Here is a 13636-nt window from a genome sequence, read left to right on the forward strand (position 1 = left end):
CCAAAGTGCTGGGATTACAGGTGTGAGCCACCACGCTCGGCAGTTGCATTTTTAAACAGCACTTTCCTCGCCAGTTGCCTGTATTTTTAAACAGCATTTTCCTTACTGACATCTGAAGCTTAAGATTTACCTGTGTTTCTTTCTCCCTACTTGACATATTTCTTAGTATGTGAGGATTAATATATGGGAAGCACACAGCTTTACACCTGAGATGGTAAATGTTACTTATTATTGTTTGTTAAATAAGCAACAATTATATGATTGAAATATATCAGAAATTGATTAGAAATGATGTTCTAGTGCCAGGCACGGTGGCTCACGCCTATAATTCCAGCACTTTGGGAGGCCAAGGCAGGCAGATCACTTGGCCTGGCCAAGACCAGCCTGGCCAACATGGTGAAACCCCGTCTCTACTGAAAATACAAAAATTAGCTAGGTATAGTGGCAGGTGCCTGTAATCCCAGCTACTCTCAAGGCTGAGCCAGGGAGAATCACTTGAACATGGAAGGCAGAGATTGCAGTGAGCCAAGATTGCATCATTGTACTATAGCCTGGGTGGCAAGATAAAAACTCCATCTTTAAAAAAAAAAAAAAAAAAAAAAAAAGGTGTTCTATTCATTACAACAATCAGGAACTCTGGCTGGGTGCAGTGGCTTAATCCCAACACTTGCGGAGGCCAAGGCATGAGGACCGCTTGAGCCCAGGAGTTCAAGACTAGCCCCCTGGGCAACATAGTGAGACTTTCACTCTACAAAAAATTAACTAACTAAATAAAATACAATAATTAGAAACTCTTCTAGATAGCTCTTAAACCTCCAGCCTGAATTTTTCTGAGTTCAATGTCTAAAGCTCTTAATCACTGTTGCTGTATTCCAAAAATTAAATCCCAGGTTCCAAAGCACAGGACACCTGTGAAAAACCTATGTTTAACTCTCACATTACTTAGGGAAATCTGTATTTCCCCATATTAACAATACACTACCTTATTCATTTACTCTTTGTAAATTGTCTCCAGATTCTCAGAGATCCTCTGTAGACCCTATGTGGGACAATTCTAGATATTTTACCCATTAGTCTATAATTTAGAACCTTGTAAATGACATCAGCACAGTCCTAAATCACCGCATTAACCAACTCAACTTTTTGGAAAATCTCTCTCTCTCTACCTGCACTTATCATTTCCTCAAAAAGTTTCTTATTTCTCTAAGAAAGGAGACAGAAGGCAAGATTTAGTATCAGGCCAGTGCAGTGGCTCACACTTGTAATCCCAGGACTTTGGGAGGCCCAGGTGAGTGGATCACTTGAGGCCAAGAGTTCGAGATCAGCCTGAGCAACATGCTGAATCCGCACCTCTACTAAAAACACAAAAATTAGCAGGGCGTGGTGGCACGGGCCTGTAATCCGAGCTACTTGGGGGGCTGAGGCAGAAGAATCACTTGAATCCGGGAGGCAGACGTTGCAGTGAGCCAAGATCATGCCACCGCACTCCAGCCTGGGCGACAGAATATCAAATACAGGCCGGGCGCGGTCGCTCACGCCTGTAATCCCAGCACTTTGGGAGGCCGAGGCGGGCGGATCACAAGGTCAGGAGATCGAGACCACGGTGAAACCCCGTCTCTACTAAAAATGCAAAAAATTAGCCGGGCGCGGTTGTGGGCGCCTGTAGTCCCAGCTACTCGGGAGGCTGAGGCAGGAGAATGGCGTGAACCCGGGAGGCGGAGCTTGCAGTGAGCTGAGATCCGGCCACTGCACTCCAGCCTGGGCGACAGAGCGAGACTCCGTCTCAAAAAAAAAAAAAACAACAGAATATCAAATACAAAAGAAAATACACCAAATACTATGTATAACTTAAAGCTGCTTAATGCTTAAGAGAAATATAAAATATCCTGTTTCATTGTTCTTAAAGGTAGTTCTATTAATTATATACAACATTTTATTTGAAGTGAATGCCAGTTTACATTTATTTATTTATTTATTTATTTATTTATTTATTTATTTTGAGATGGAGTCTCACTCTGTCACCCAGGCTGGAGTGCAGTGGCGTGATCTCGGCTCACTGCAACCTCCGCCTCTGGGGTTCAAGTGATTCTCTTGCCTCAGCCTCCTGAGTAGCTGGGATTACAGGCTACCACCACCACATCCGGCTAATTTTTTTGTATTTTTAGTAGACAGGGTTTCACCATGTTGGCCAGGCTAGTTTCGAACTCCTGACCTCAGGTGATCCGCCACCTTGGCCTCCCAAAGTGTTAGGATTACAGGCACCAGCCACCGCACCCTGCCTCAGCTTATATTTTAATCATTTAACTAAAATATTCTAACACTATAAGTATCTTTCTGATAAATCAAAAGATTAGAAAATAGATTGGGAATATTGAGGAGAAAGAGCAATGAAATAAACTAGGCCGGGCACAGTGGCTCACTGTAATCCCAACACTTTGGGAGGCCGAGGCAGAAGAATGGTTTAAGCTCAAGAGTTTGAAACCAGTCTGGGCAACATAGTGAGATCTCTATCTCTACAAAAAATTAAAACCCAGCCAGGCATAGTGGCAGGCGCCTGTGGTTTCTGCTACTTGGGAGGCTGAGGTGGGAGGGTTGCTTGAGCCCAGGAGGTCAAGGCTGCAGTGAACTATAATCTCACTACTGCAGTCCAGCCCTGGAGACTTGAGACTCTGTCTCAAAAAAAAAAAAAAAAAATTTCTGGCCAGGCATGGTGGCTCACGCCTGTAATCCCAATACTTTGGGAGGCCAAGCTGGGTGGATCACAAGGTCAGGAGATCAAGACCATCCCGGCTAACACAGTGAAACTCCTTCTTTACTAAAAATACAAAAAATTAGCTGGGCGTGGTAGCACACGCCTGTAGTCCCAGCTACTCGGGAGACTGAGGCAGGAGAATCATCTGAACCTGGGAGGTGGAGGTTGCAGTGAGCCGAGATCATACCACTGTACTCCAGCCTGGTGACAAAGTAAGAATCCATTTAAAAAAAAAAAAAAAGCCAGGCGCGGTGGCTCAAGCCAGTAATCCCAGCACTTTGGGAGGCCGAGGCGGGCGGATCACAAGGTCAGGAGATCGAGACCACAGTGAAACCCCGTCTCTACTAAAAATACAAAAAAAAATTAGCCGGGCGCGGTGGCGGGCGCCTGTAGTCCCAGCTACTCAGGAGGCTGAGGCAGGAGAATGGCGGGAACCCGGGAGGCTTGCAGTGAGCCGAGATCGCGCCACTGCACTCCAGCCTGGGCAACAGCGTGAGACTCCGTCTCAAAAAAAAAAAAAAAAAAAAAAAAATTTCTACAGTGAAGATAGAATAGAGCCAAAATTACCCTAGATAATCCTCTTAATCTTCCATTAAATACACGGTCTGTATTTAGGGTATTTACTCCATCTCTCTATCCACTTGGTTTCTTCCTCTTTATTTATTTATTATTTTTTTTTATTTTGAGACAGAGTCTCGCTCTGTCTCCCAGGCTGGAGTGCAGTGGCGCAATCTCCACTCACTACAAGCTCCGTCTCCCGGGTTCATGCAATTCTCCTGCCTCAGCCTCCTGAGCAGCTGGGACTACAGGCACCCACCACCATGCCTGGCTAATCTTTTATATTTTTAGTAGAGACAGGGTTTCGTCGTGTTAGCCAGACGGTCTTGATCTCCTGACCTCGTGATCTGCCCACCTTGGCCTCCCAGCATTTTGTTCTTTAAAAAAAAAATTCAGGCCAGGCGTGGTGGCTCACCCCTGTAATCTCAGCACTTTGAGAGGTTGAGGCAAGCGGAATGCTTGAGCCTAGGAGCTTGAGATCAACCTGGACAACATGGAGAAATCCCATCTCTACAAAAAATCAGCCACGCATGGTGTAGCACATGTGTAGTCCCAGCTACTCAGGAGGCTGCAGTGGGAGGATCACCTGAGCCCAGGGAGGTCCAGGTTGTACTGAGCCATGATTGTGCCACTGCATTCCAGCCTAAGCAACAGAGTGAGAACCCTGTCTTAAACAAAGAAAACAAATAAATTTCAAGTGGTCACAACACTGGAAAAAAATAACTTTCACACACAAAAAGTTTCTGCTGAACAAATATGCTCAAATGCTAGTTTCCTAACCAGTCCAAAAGGGCACTCTCATGCACTGCAAGGTGATGTGTATGTGTCAATATTTTGAGTTTCCTCACTCCTCTTTCTCAATTTCTGACCACAAACTGGTAACTTCATCAGATGACAGCCCAGAATAAACACACATGAAGAAATAAGCCACTCTATTCTTCTAAAAGTTAGCAGGGGCTATATACGTTTATAAAACAGACTCCATCATTTTAAAAGTGTAACTTTAAAAATGCAAGTTTAAAATGAGCTAGTTCAAAAACAATTATGCTAAAACAATCAGTTCCACAAACCATACCTGGAGCCAACTTTATTTTTAACTCTCACCACAAATGAGCTTTGAAATTGTTTTCATTTTAAATCACTTTGTCTGGACTCTTTTTTAACCTGTTTTTCTTTTCACCTTCAAATCAATCATTGTCTTCTTCATCTAGTCAGCAACTGCTGATTTTTAAAATAAACAGACCTGTATTCAAAGTACATCATTAACACAAGTACCATAACACACAATGTACAAATAAAATATGGTTTAGGAATGATTATTCAGATGGCCAAGTAACAGTGGAGTTTAAAAAAAAAAAGAAAAAAAAAGAGCAAAAAAAAAAGCTACATAATGAAGTAGGAAGGAAGGGAGAAAAAATCACCTGGAAACACTAACAATTTCAACACTAATTTCTCTTTCACACTAAAGGCATTAATTTTCATAGTAAATCTTGCATATTCAACAAGTGGTTAAAAAAAAATTAGCCCTCCTCAAAGATAAGGACACAGAATATAAGTGAATCATTCATTCTATACACTGGCATCACTCATTTGGGCAGAGATGTGTCCTCAAGAGAAGACGTATTCCCCCATGTTTACATCTTACCAAAGAAATTTCAAAAAGTAACCATCTATATTAGCCGGATGTGGTGGTGCACACCTTTAATTCCAGCTACTTGGGAGGCTGAGGCAGAAGAATTGCTCGAACCCAGGAGGCAGAGGTTGCAATGAGCCGAGATCACACCATTGCACTCCAGCCTGGGCAACAAGAGCAAAACTCAGTTTCAAAAAAAAAAAAAAAGAAAAAGAAAAATTCCCTAGTCTTTAGTGGTGCTCTCAATAGTAAACTTTAACAACTTCTAAGAGTTACAGTAAGACACCTGTAAAACTGATAATATCATTTGTTCTTCAGAAATTACTTTTAACCAACTTTTCAATAATTTTCTCAAAAGAAGGACATGTTTAAAATTTTTCCCTGGCCAGGCATGGTGATTCATGCCTGTAATCCCACAAGGAGTTCAAGACCACCCTAGGCAACAGAGTGACACCCCATCTTTACAAAAATAAAACAAAATTAGCTGGGCATGGTGGCACATGCCAGTGGTCTCAGCTACTCAGGAGGTTGAGGCGGAGGATCACCTGAGCACAGGAGTTTGAGGCTGCAGTGAGCTATGAGTGTGCCACTGTACTCCAGCATGGGGGCCAGGGACTGTCTCACATACACATGTAGTTTTCACTGTTACACCATTAATTCATTAAAGCTCTAAATTATACCCTGCTATTTTGCCAGAGGATAAAATAGTAAATGAAACACAAAAATATAACCTAGGGTAGGCCGAGCGCAGCGGCTCACGCCTGTAATCCCAGCATTTTGGGAGGTCAAGGTGGGTGGATCACAAGGTCAGGAGTTCGAGACCAGCCTGCCCAATATGGTAAAACCCCATCTCTACTAAAAATACAAAAAAAACTAGCCGGGCCTGGTGGCACATGCCTGTAATCCCAGCTACTCGAGAGGCTGAGGCAGGAGAACTGCTTGAATCCGGGAGGCGGAGGTTGCAGTGAGATCACGCCACTGCACCCCAGCCCAGGTGACAGAGCGAGATTCCATCTCAAAACAAAAAAAAAAAAATACATAACCTAGGGTCAGGAGCAAAGACACAACTATAATCCCAACACTTTGGGAGGCCGAGGTGGGTGGAGTGCTTGAGCCCAGGAGTTCAAGATCAGCCTGGGCAACCAAGGGGGAACATCAATCCTACGAAAAATTTTTTTTTTTTTTTTTTTTTTGAGACGGAGTCTAGCTCTGTTGCCCAGGCTGGAGTGCAATGGCCGGATCTCAGCTCACTGCAAGCCCCGCCTCCCGGGTTCACGCCATTCTCCTGCCTCAGCCTCCCGAGTAGCTGGGAGTACAGGCGCCTGCCACCTCGCCCGGCTAATTTTTTTTGTATTTTAGTAGAGACGGGGTTTCACCGTGTTAGCCAGGATGGTCTCGATCTCCTGAACTCGTGATCCGCCCGTCTCGGCCTTCCAAAGTGCTGGGATTACAGGCTTGAGCCACCGCGCCCGGCCGAAAAAATTTTTTTAAATTAGCTGGGCGGCCGGGTACAGTGGCTCATGCCTATAACTCCAGCATTTTGGGACGCCAAGGCGGGCGGATCACGAGGTCAGGAGTTCGAGACAAGTCTGGCCAACATAGTGAAATCCGGTCTCTACTAAAAATACAAAAAATTAGCCAGGTGTGGTGATGGGCACTTGTAATCCCAGCTACTCGGGAGGCTGAGGCAGGAGAACTGCGTGAACCCAGGAAGCGGAGGTTGCAGTGAGCCGAGATCACGCCATTGTACTCCAGCCCGGGCGACAGTGCGAGACTCGTCTCAAAAAAAATTAGTTGTGCATGGTAGTTGTGCCTACAGTCCTAGCTACTCAGGAGGCTGAGACAGAAGGATTGCTTGAGTCCAGGAGGTCGAAGCTGCAGTGAGCCATGACTGCACCACTGCACTCTAGCCTGAGTGACAAAATGAAACCCCATCTCAAAAAAGAAAATATAACGTACATAATTATATACCAAAGCATTGAAGAACTACATGTATTTCCTATATCTTGTTATAATCCATCATCTAGTATAGGACATTGCACAAAATTAGGTATTCAAATATCTGAATATTAATGGAGAAAAGTTAACAATATTTATCCTAACCCTTTTTCATGAATACTGAATCACTATCACATAAATCTAAAGAACCAGAATGCCTCTCTATAGACTGTAACCCATCATAGAATGAAAGGAAAATAAAAATAAAGAGCACCATTCATTCAACAATTTCTAAGAATCTACTTTCAACTGTTAGTTGCTTTGAGGAATATAAAGTTCAGGAAGACATAGTCCTTGCATTCCAGAACCCCTTAAAGTAGAGGTAAAAACCACCACCGTTTAACAAAAATTGAGTATGTGCTAGGGACTCGGCTAAGAGCTTTCAGGAAGACAAGTAGGCCTACAACAAAATATTAAATTAAGGGTAGGGAGGATTCTTAAGAAAGGTACTATAAGAATCTGAAATGTGGAAAGGTCACTTCTAGCTTGAATGGAGGAAGAGGTAGACAAGAATATTTCATTGCGTATTTGAGCTTAAAGGGGTAATATTTCAACAGACTAACGCAGAGGTAAAACAAAACCTAAAGTGTGCCCAGGGAATAAGCACAGACAAGCAGGTAAAGAAATGAGCCTGATGAAGGATACATGTAGCCTTTCTTATTATATAACTTCATTTCCTTTTATTTTAAATCTTTACATTTAATGTCTTTACAAACGCACTCATTATAAATAGCAAGCCCTTCCGCTTCTAAAATGTTTACCCTGCTTTGTTTTTTTTTTCTATAGCACTTAAACATTACATAAATTAGAGGGGGTCTTTTAACTCCTTCTTTGTTTTATCTTTCCTTTCCTTTCCCCAATAACCAATTATTCTTCAGTGTTTTCCTACATGCTTATAATCTCATACCAATATATACAGCTTTTTTGCAATAATCTCTTTTCCCAATATACTAATTTTTTAAGATACGTGAATTGAGCTGGGTGTGGTGGCTCACGCCAGTAATCGCAGCACTTTGGGAGGCCGAGGTGGGTGGATCACCTGAGGTCAGGAGTTTGAGACCAGCCTGGCCAATGTGGTGAAACCCTGTCTCTACTAAAAATAAAAAAAAAAACTAGCCAGGCGTGGTGGCTTAGCCCGTAGTCCCAGCTACTCAGGAGGCTGAGGCACGAGAATTGCTGGAACCCGGGAGGCAGACGTTGCAGTGAGCTGAGATCGCACCACTGCTCCCTAGCCTGGGCAATAGAGCGAGACTTGGTCTCAAAAAAAAAAAAAAAAAAAAAAAAAAAAAAGATACACGAATTGATCACAGAATACATGTTCAAGAGGGAGGAAAACAAATTTAAAATACAGGCCGGGCACGGTGGCTCATGCCTGTAATCTCAGCATTTTGGGAGGCCGAGGCAGGTGAATCACTTGAGGTCAGGAGTTTGACACCAGTCTGGCCAACGTGGTGAAACCCCGTCTCTACTAAAAATACAAAATTAGCCAGGCGTGGTGGCGCATGCCTGTAATCTCAGCTACTCAGGAGGCTGAGGCAGGAGAATCGCTTGAACCCAGGAGGTGGAGGTTATGGTGAGCCGAGATCGCACCACTGCACTCTAGCCTAGGCAACAAGAGCGAAACTCCGTCTCAAAAAAATAAATAAATAAATAAATGATACAAAAAATTAGCCAGGCAGGGTGATGAGTACCTGTAATCCCAGCTACTCAGGAGGCTGAGGCAGGAGAATCGCTTGAACCCAGGAGGCAGTCTGCAGTGAGTCAAGATCATGCCACTGCACTCCAACCTGGGAGACAAAGCAAGACTCCATCTCAAAAAATAATAATAATAATAAACAAAAATAAGCCGTGTGCAGAGACTCACACCTGTAATCCCAGCACTTTGGGAGGCTGAGGTGGGTGGATCATGAGGTCAGGTGTTCAAGACCAGCCTGGCCAAGACGGTAAAACCCCGTCTCTACTAAAAATACAAAAATTAGCCTGGTATGGTGGCGGGTTCCTGTAATTCCAGCTACTCGGGAGGCTGAGACAGACAATCACTTGAACCCGGGAGGCAGAGGTTGCAGTGAGCCGAGATCGCGCCAAATAATAATAATAATAATAAAACCCCAAAACTATGGAAAAATACCAAAAGCTTAAAATAACCTATAGATGACAAATGTGAACATTTGTAGACATGTATCCAGTCTTTTTTTTTTTGAGATAGGATCTCACTCTGTTGCCCAAGCTGGAGTGCAGTGAGAAGGAAGATCATGGCTCACCACAGCCTCAACTTCCTGACCTCAAGTGATCCTGCCGCCTCAACCTCTCAAGTAGCTAGAACTACAGGTGTACCCAGGCCCAGTTAAATTTTGTTTTTTTGTTTTTGTTTTCTTTCTGTAGAGATGAGGGCTTGCTATGGTGCCCAGGTTGGTCTCAAACTCCTGGGCTCAAGTGATCCTCCTGCCTCAGCCTCACAAAGTGCTGGGATTATAGGCATGCTCTACCTTGCCCTGACTCCGTATTTTCCATGCACAGATACATATTGTAAATATTTTTCTTCAAAAAATATGAGGTCTTACTTAACATATTTTAGTGCTGTTTTCACTCAATATGCAGTTGACCCTTCCCAACACGCACTGAACTGTGCAGGTCCACTTATATGTGGATTTTTTTCCCCAGCACTTTGGGAGGCTAAGGTGGGCGGGATCATAAGGTCAGTAGTTTGAGAACAGCCTGGCCAACACAGTGAAGCCATGTCTCTACTAAAAATACAAAAATTAGCTGGGCGTGGTGGCGGGTGCCTGTAACCTCAGCCACTCGGGAGGCTGAGGCACGAGAATCACTTGAACCCAGGAGGCAGAGGCTGGAGTGAGCCAAGTTTGCACCACTGCACTCCAGCCTGGGCGACAGAGCTAGACTTGGTCTCAGAAAAAAAAAAAAAAAAAAATCAAAACTTATGCATACACTTACTTACAGACCATATAACACCATTTGCACAGACACACATTCGCAGTTGAGAGAAATGTAAACAAATGTTAAGATGCAGTATATTAAATAACTGCAGCCAGGTGCAGTGGCTCACATCTGTAATCCCAGCACTTGGGGAGGCAAAAGCGGGTGGATCATTGGAGGTCAGGAGGTCAAGATCAGCCCATCCAACATGGTGAAACCTTGTCTCTACTAAAAATACAAAAAATTAGCCAGGTGTTGTGCAGCTACTCGGGAGACTGAGGCAGGAGAATCACTTGAACCCAGGAGGTAGAGGTTGCAGCGAGTGCAGTGAGCCAAGATTAAGCCACTGCATTCCAGCCTGGGCAACAGAGTGAGACTCCATCTCAAAAATAAATAAATAAATAAATAAATAAATAAATAAATAAATAACTGCACAAAATTAACTGATGTTGGCTGGGTGAGAGCTCATGCCTATAATCCCAGCACTTTGGGAAGCTGACGGAGGTAGATCGCTCAAGGCCAGGAGTTTGAGACCACCCTGGGCAACAGAGTAAAACCCCATCTCTACCAAAAATACAAAAATTAGCTGGGCTTAGTGGCACAAGCCTGTAATCCCCGTTACTTGGGAGGCTGAGGCAGGAGAATCGCTTGAACCTGGGAGGCGGAGGTTGCAGTGAGCTGAGATCTTGCCACTGCACGCCTGGGTGACAGAGTAAGACCTTGCCTCAAAACAAAACAAACCTGTTGTACACACTATATTACTATAGTAATTTCATAGCCACCTCTTCTTACTATTGCAGTGAACTCAAGTGTTACAAGTTGCAAGTATCCACTTAAAAGGCCTTGTGTCCCTGTGAGCAGTTGGTCTCTCCAGTAAATTTCCTATTGCAGTAAAAAGTGGTATTTCTTGGCTAGGCACATTGGCTCATTCCTGTAATCCCAGCACTTTGGGAGGCCGAGCTGGTGGATCACTTGAGGTCAGGAGTTCGAGACCAGCCTGTCCAACATGATGAAACCCCGTCTCTACTAAAAATATAAACATTAGCCAGTCGTAGTAGTGAGGGCCTGCAATCCCAACTACTAGGGAGGCTGAGGCAGGAGAATCCCTTGAACCCAGGAGGCAGAGGAGAGCTGAGATCACGCCATTGCACTCCAGCCTGGGCGACAGACCCAGACTATGTCTCCAAAAAAAAAAAAAAGGTCTCTCATGGGTCTTCTGTATTTTTCCATCATCTACAGTACAATACCATAAACTCTGAATAACACCATGAGTCCCATATGAAGTGCCACAAGTGATGCTGGAAGCGCTCCCAAGAAGCAAAGAAAAATCATGACATTATAATAGAAAGTTGAACTGCTTGACTTATACAGTAGATACAGGTCAGCAGCTGCGATTGCTGGCCATTTCAGACAGACTATTCATCTTTTCTTTTTATTTTTTTTTTCGAGAGACAGCATCTTGCTCTGTTGCCAAGGCTAGAGCACCATGGCACAATCATAACTTATTGCAGCCTCCAACTCCTGGACTCAAGCAATCCTCTCTCCTCAGCCTACCAAGTAGCTAGAACTACAGATGCATACCACATGCCTAACTAGTATTTTCGGTTATTATTATTTTTACTATTTTAGAGATGGGGGGGTCTCACTATGTTGCCCAGGCTGGTTTCAAACTCCTGGGCTCAAGCAATCCTCCCTCTTTCGCCTCCCAAAGTGCTGGGATTACAGGCATGAGCCACAGAGGCTGGCCCTAAATACATTTTAGAATAAAAGAGTATGAGAGGCCGGGCACAGTGGCTCATGCTTATAATCCCAGCATTTTGGGAGGCCAAGGCGGGAGGATTGCTTGAGCTCAGCAGTTTGACATCAGCCTGGGCAACATGGCAAAACCCCATCTCTACAAAAATTACAAAAATTAGCTGAGTGTGGTGGCACACACCTGTAGTTCCAGCTACTCAGGAGGTTCAGGAGGGAAGATGGCTTGTGCCTGGGAGGTCAAGGCTACAGTGAGCGGAGATCACACTACTGCACTCCAACCTGGGCGACAGAGTGAGACTCTGTCACTCACAACACAAAGAAAAGGTATGAGTATAAAGTAACTACAACTATATGTATCAATTTACAGAAAAACTTTATTCTTTTTTTTTCTGCTTATTTTTCTTCTTACACCTCACAAGGATGAAAGAAAACAGTGTTCTTTTTAAAAAGATGTCGGCCGGGCGCGGTGGCTTAAGCCTGTAATCCCAGCACTTTGGGAGGCCGAGACGGGCGGATCACGAGGTCAGGAGATCGAGACCATCCTGGCGAACACGGTGAAACCCCGTCTCTACTAAAAAAATACAAAAAACTAGCCGGGCGAGGTGGCGGGCGCCTGTAGTCCCAGCTACACAGGAGGCTGAGGCAGGAGAATGGCGTAAACCCGGGAGGCGGAGCTTGCAGTGAGCTGAGATCCGGCCACTGCGCTCCAGCCCCGGCGACAGAGCGAGACTCCGTCTCAAAAAAAATAATAATAATAAAAAAAAATAAAAAGATGTCATTAATTGTGTAATTAATTTATCTCTTTGAAAAACATTATACACAGGTTTAAGAGGGAGGAAAAACCCCATGAGATCCAAATATAGTCAAATCCAAAGGTTCTGTTTTGCCCACTAGATCTAAGTAGCAATACGAAGCAAAGGAGGGCCAGGCACAGTAGCTCATGCCTGTAATCCCAGTACTTTGGCAGGCTAAAATGGGAGGATCAATTGACGCCAGGAGTTCAAGACTAACCTGGTAAACATAGTGAGACTCCCCCCATCTCTAAAATAGTAAAAATAATAATTTTTTAAAATGCAAAAAGAAAAGCCTACAACCACTTCACAGTCATTAGGATTGTTACTTTATTTATTTATTTTTGAGACTCACTCTCATGGAGTGCAATGGCGCGATCTCAGCTCACTGCAACCTCTGCCTCCCGGGTTCAAGCTATTCTCCTGCCTCAGTCTCTCAACTAGCTGGGATTACAGGCATGTGTCACCACGCCCAGCGAATTTTTTTTGTATTTTTAGTAGAGACGGGGTTTTACCATGTTGGCCAGGCTGGTCTCGAACTCCTGACCTCAGGTAATCCGCCTGCCTCGGCCTCCAAAAGTGCTGGGATTACACGCATGGGCCACCGTGCCCGGCCCAGGATTGTTATTTTAAAAATTAAAAAAGAAAAACAAAAAAATTAAAAAAGAAAAAATAACAAGTGTTGGAAAAGATGCGGCAAAACTGGAACTCTTATGATTTGCTGGTGGGAAATGTAAAATGGTGCAGTCACTGTGTAAAACAGTTTGCAGTTCCTCAAAAAGTAAACACAGAATTACCATATGATCCAGTAATTCTATTCCTATGCATATACCCTAAGGCACTGAAAGCAGGGGCTCAAACTGATACTTGTACACCAATGTTCACTGCAGCATTATTCACAACAACCAAAAGGTGGAAATAATCCAAGTGTCCATCACTGATGAGATAAAATGATATATTCATACAATGAAGTATTATTCAGCCACAAAGAGGAATAAAATACTAATACACGCCACCACCACATGGATAAACCCAAAAAATGTGCTAAGTTTAGTCAGACAAAAAAGGACAGACAGCGTATGACTCCCCTTACGTGAAGTACCTGGAACAGGCAAATTTGTAAAGAGAAAGTAGAATAGGGGTTACAAGGAACTGGGCATAGTGAGGAATGAGGGGTTCTTGCTTAACGAGTACTGTTTCTGTTTGAAGTAATGA

The 13636-nt window shown here is 43.9% G+C and overlaps 1 protein-coding gene across 5 annotated transcripts in view; it reads right to left on the reverse strand.

The window, feature by feature from the left end:
• LOC105477727 (Raf-1 proto-oncogene, serine/threonine kinase) overlaps positions 1 to 13636 on the reverse strand; it is a 94355-nt gene that overhangs the window by 71928 nt on the left and 8791 nt on the right. Inside the window, exon 1 of one of the 5 annotated variants that reach the window (XM_071092233.1) lies at positions 11812 to 11835. The exons of the other annotated variants lie outside the window; for them this stretch is intronic. The gene's annotated coding sequence lies outside the window, so the exon portion shown is untranslated. Of the gene's footprint in view, positions 1 to 11811; positions 11836 to 13636 lie in introns of those variants that run through there. 5 annotated transcript variants of the gene reach the window in all.

This window comes from Macaca nemestrina, chromosome 2, assembly GCF_043159975.1.
Source record: "Macaca nemestrina isolate mMacNem1 chromosome 2, mMacNem.hap1, whole genome shotgun sequence".
In the NCBI taxonomy this organism is placed as follows: Eukaryota; Metazoa; Chordata; class Mammalia; order Primates; family Cercopithecidae; genus Macaca; species Macaca nemestrina.